The following is a 5,565-nucleotide window of genomic DNA, read 5'->3' on the forward strand; positions in this document are numbered from 1 at the left end:
ATAGCAGAACTTCATTTTTATAGATAAATAATATTCCATTGTATGCATGGATATTTTTTCTTTTGTGATTGGCTTATTTCACTTAACATGTCTTAATGTAGCATGTGTCAGAATTTCCTTCCTTTATTTAGGCTGAATAATATTCTACTGTATGTATATAACCCACTTTGTTTATCCATTCATCTGTTGATGGACACTTGTGTTGTTTCTACCTTTTGACTATTGACTGCAATAAACATGGACATACAAGTATTTCTTTGAGTCTTTAAAAAAAATTTTAAGGTATATACCAAGGAGTAGAATTGCTGGGTCATATAGTAATTCTATGTTTAATCTTGTGAGGAACTGCCAAACTATTTCCCATAGCAACAGTTATATTCCTACCAATAATGTACAAGAATTCCAATTTTTACATCCTTGCCAACACTTTCATCATTATTATTATTATTATTATTATTATTATTATTATTATTATATTGCCATTCTAGTAGGTGTAAAATAGTACCTCAAGATTTTGATTTGCTCTATTCTAATAAATAATGATGTTTAACATCTTTTTATATGGTTATTGGCCATTTGTATACCATCTTTGAAAAAATGTTTAAGTCATTTGGCCATTTTTTAATTGAGTTGTTTGTCTTGTTGTTGTTTTTAGGATTTATTTGTGTTTGTTTATTTGTTTGTTTGTTTATTTTAGATGTTAAACACTTATCCAATATACAATTTGAAATTTTTTTCTCCCATTCTCTAAGTTATCTTTTTTACTTCCTTGATAATGTGCTTTGTACAAAAATTTTAATTTTGATAAAGTCCTATTTATCTATCTTTTATTTTGTTGCTCCGTTTTTGGATGTCATATGTAAGAACTCATTACTAAGTCCAAGGTCATGAAGATTTATCTCTAATCTTTCTCTATGAATGTTATAGTTTTAGCTCTTATATTCAGGTCATTGATCCATTTTGAATTAATTTTTATATATAGTGTAAGATAGGGTCAAACTTCATTCTGTTGTATTTGGCAATCCAATTGTTCTAGAACCATTTGTTGAATTGATTGTTTTTCCCCTTGAATAAACTTGGTACTATTGTTGGAAATTAACTGGCTATAGATTTATGAGTTTATTTCTGGACTCCCAATTTTATTCCATTGGTCTCTACATCATCCTATACCAATACCACTCTGTTTTAGTTGTTGTATCTTTGTAGCAAGATTTGAAATTGGGAAGTGTGAGTCTTCCAATTTTGTTTTATCGAGATTGCTATTCAAAGTTCCCTTGGAATTCTATATAAATTTGAGGATCAGCTTTTCCATTTCTGCAGAAGTCTTTACATTTTGATAGGGATTATGTTGAATTTTTAGATTGCTTTGGTAATATTATAGTCTTATCTTCCAATCCATGAACAAGAGATGTCTTTCTACTTGTGTCTTCTTTAATTTCTTTCAGGAATGTTTTGTAGTTTTCAGTGTATAAGTCTTCTACCTCTTTGGTTACATTTATTGCTAGATATATTTTTTTAGATACTCTTTTAAATAAAATTACTTTCTTAATTTTTTTCAGGTTGTTCACTGCTGGTGTATAGAAACACATCTGATTTAAGAGTATTGATTTTATATCCTGCAATTTTACTGAATTTTTTTTATTAACTCTAGTTAATTTTTTATGGTTTCTTTGGAATTTTCTATATACAGAATATGTCATCTGTGAATAGGAATAGTTTTACTCCTTCCTTACTAATTTAAATGCTTTTAAGCCTTTGAGCCACTCTTCTCTTGCTCAGGCCTACTTTCATGTCTGGAAGTGTACTATCGCTTCTAATAAAGCTATTCCTTCCTGCTGTAAGTAAATAATAAATAAATGCTTTTAATTTACTTTTTATGTCAGATTGCTTTGGCTAGAATTTCTAGAACAATGTTGAATAGCAGTGTTCCTGAGTGTTTTTATTATTATTATTATTATTAATTATTATTATTATTATTATTAATTACTGTTATTATTATTATAAAAGGATTTTATTTTGTTGAATGTCTTTTCTGGATCAATTCAGATGATTATCTGTGTGTGTTATTTTTTTCATTTTTTCTATTAATGTGGTATATTATATTAATTGATTATTGTTAAGCGACCTTTGCATTCTTGGAATAAATCACACTTGGTCATATATAATCATTTTAATATGCTATTGGATTCAGATTGCTAATATTTTTTGAGGACACTTAAATCTATATTTGTAAGGGATATTGGTCTATAATTTTCTCTTTTTTATTATGTCTTTATGTGGTTTTGTTGTCAGGATAGTACTGGTGTCATAAAATAAGTTAGGAAGTATTCCCTTCTCTTCTCTATTTTAAAAGTATTTGAGAAGTATTGGTGTTAATAATTCTTTCCTAAACGTTTGGTAGAACTCACTAGTGAAGCCATCAGTTTCCAGACTAATAATGTGCTCTACGAACTTTCCCTTATTCCTAGTCTTTCTCTCCCTGCTTTCTCATTGCTGCCTCCCAAACAAATTGCACCCAAGTCTTAACTCAGGCTCTACTTTCAGAGGAACCCAAGCTAAAACAAGATATAATGAAAATGAGAGGTTTTATATTAAAATGTTATAAATGTTATATAAAATAACATTAAATCATTGGACAATCCAGGGAGGTAGGGAGAAGGGGAGAGGAGTTTTTCTTCCCAGCACTGGTGAACTAGATATCATTATGACGGACTGGAGAGTCAGAAGAGAATGCTGAGACAGACCTTCAACCACGAGGAGCAAAATTGTTCCACAGCCCTGGCTGCTGTGCTCTGAAATCCATTTGTACCAAGGCCATACTTTCAATGCACTGCTCCCAACCAATGACTGAGCACAGCAAAGATACTAAAGTAAGCAACGCCCTGAGAGACTCAGACTCCTGTGTTGGGAATTTGACTTGAGGACACCCCAACAGCTTTGCCAAATAAACCTTCTTTAGATCATATAGAAGCCCAGGATGTTTTTACTCAACCTTCCTTTTCTCTTTCTTTCATTCAAAGTCTCTCCTGGCTCCCTCCTCATTTTCTTTCACAGGTGTTTCTCCTGCTAAAATCTATGTACATTTACTCCCATCTTGGCATTGGCTTTGTGAAGCACCCAGACTAGACATCATCTGTGACATTTTGACCCAAAGTTGAGGAAATGGACCTGGTGCCTAGACAGAAAGGGACCATGCTTCATCAGACACCTTGAGGAGAAAGGCTTTGCCTGGCCTGCAATAGGAAGGAGGTGATCCAGCAAGAGAAGGCAGTGGAAGGACAGTCCCCCAAAATAGAAGGGGATGAGAGCAACTAAGAGGACCTTAGAAATAGGCATAGTCGAGATAAGCTCACTCAATGCATGAATTGGTGTTAAGTCATCTGGGTCAAGTGCTTCATACCCAGTAACTAACTTATCTCTATTTTACATGAGTGGTGTCTTGCAATCTCCAACATTATATAAAAACAGCTATGTACACTCCAGTGGGTGACTACACTACGATCTCTCTTTGCAATTTTTCAGGTGGTAGACACTGGCATTTATAAAGGGTGGGAATGACAGGTACCTGGCCTAAAGAATGCCTCTGAATCCCAATCCAACTGCTTCAGGGGTGCTTCAGGATTGTCAGTTTGTGTCCCAAACTACTTTACGCCCCCTCCCTGCAGCAAGTTTTATATCAGCCCTGTCTCTACATGCTTCTTTCTTTACACTGGTGGGGGATCACCTCTTCAGGCAACCATATTCTTTAGAATCCCCAGGAAACACAGAGTTGGTGAAAAGAGGCTTTTCAGATGCCCTTGACCATTCCTTTCAACCTCTCTGAGGATGATACTAGGCTGAGCATCCCTCTGAAGGATGTATCCACAGGAAAATTGGGCTCCTAACCAGGCAAGAAAGGGGTGGTGCTCTGAACCCATGCCCACCTTCCCCCACCACAAACACCCGGGTGATTTGGAGAATTGGTTCTCTTCCAGCCCTCAAGGCCAAGGACCCCCTCAGACTATATAGAAATTAGCTCTCCAGATCCAGGCCCCACCCTGCTCTATGCCCAAGAGGCTCACCCCTATGCTCTATATCACTTGGTCAGCTCTTCCTCCGACTCCAAATTGGGTTCATCCAATGAGAAGCACTGGAAGGGAGTCAGAGAGCAGGAGAGAGGTCAAGGTATTTGCTCCTTCTCAGTGGGGTTACTGAAAGTTGGTCATATCCCTTGCCTGAAGGTCACAGCTCCTGTCACATAGGCGCCCCACACAGCTCCCTCTCTCTGGGTTCCACATGCCACTCCCTCCACTTGACCCTTCAAACCTAAGATGGAAATGGAACCTCTCTCCCCCAGTCCTATACTGTCTCTTACCATTTATTTCCTCACTTCTTGCCCAACAGCTTTGTAAATGTCCTTTTATTAAACTCTCCCCAAATGACCCAACCTGAAGTACCATCTATTTACTGTTAGGATCCTAATGAATGTACCTCATATCCTAAAAGTGAGGCAGGGACAGTTTACCAGCAAACTCACACACCAACTTTTCCTCAATGATGGCCATGTCCCCAACCCCACCCTCTAGGAGAGAGATGCCTTGTCTTGTGCCCTGTAGAGAAAGGGGTGGTTAGTGTGCCGAGTAGAAAGAGTACTGAACTGGGGGTCAGGAACTCTGGGTTGCTGTCACTGTCCTCCAGTTGACTCACAGTGTGACATAGGACCAGTCTCTTCCCTGTATCGTGTTACTCTGTACAATAGTGTTGGTTGCTACGCCTGCCCATGCTTGCAGCCCAGGATTCCTATGGTGGATGCCTCCTCCTCATGCCAGCCAGTCACATCAATGCACGCCTATTCCCAGGCAGGAGATCAAAGCACTCAGACCTCACTGCTCTTCCCTACACTGGGGACGAACAAGATCCTCCCCAGGTGACACAAAAACACCCCTCCTTCTCCTTACTTTTAGGAATTCAGAGAACAGAAGAAACGATCTGTCACTGGCTTCTGAGGGCTCAGATAGGAAAGGTAACACTCAGGGTGAAAAGCAGGGTGTGCGACTTCCCCTGGGAACTTCTCACCTCCACAGAAAGCTTTCTGGGTCTCCCAGCTGCCCAGAAGGAGAAGGAATGCATGACTAAAACCCAAGGTTTCCCCAAGACTGAACAGGGTTCTGACTAACAAAACCAGTCAATACATCCTTGAGACAGACATTTTTATCTGTGAATAATAGGCACTTATAATTTCATGGAAATCACTGAGCCAAAGTGATAAATTGAGCAAGCAGGTTTCTGAACCAAGCATCAGCTCCTGATGGTAGAATGGGTTTCCTTGTTTGAAAGGGAGAGTCTTCTCACTAGACATGTTTAGAAGGGGGTTGTATGCTCAGAGAAGGGAAGGAAATGTATCAACTAGGTTCTGTGCAAGAAATGGAAAACTCTAGATATCTTAAATGAAAAGGGCTCAAAGACTTGGAATTCATTGCCTAAAATCTTGGGAAGGGCTAAGACTGGACTTCAGGCTGGGCCTAGGAATACCTTTCAGAACACCATGGAGCTGACCCATCAGTGGAGCTGCTCCCCTGAGGCCAC

This window comes from Pteropus vampyrus, unplaced genomic scaffold (assembly GCF_000151845.1).
Source record: "Pteropus vampyrus isolate Shadow unplaced genomic scaffold, Pvam_2.0 Scaffold18, whole genome shotgun sequence".
NCBI lineage: Eukaryota > Metazoa > Chordata > Mammalia > Chiroptera > Pteropodidae > Pteropus > Pteropus vampyrus.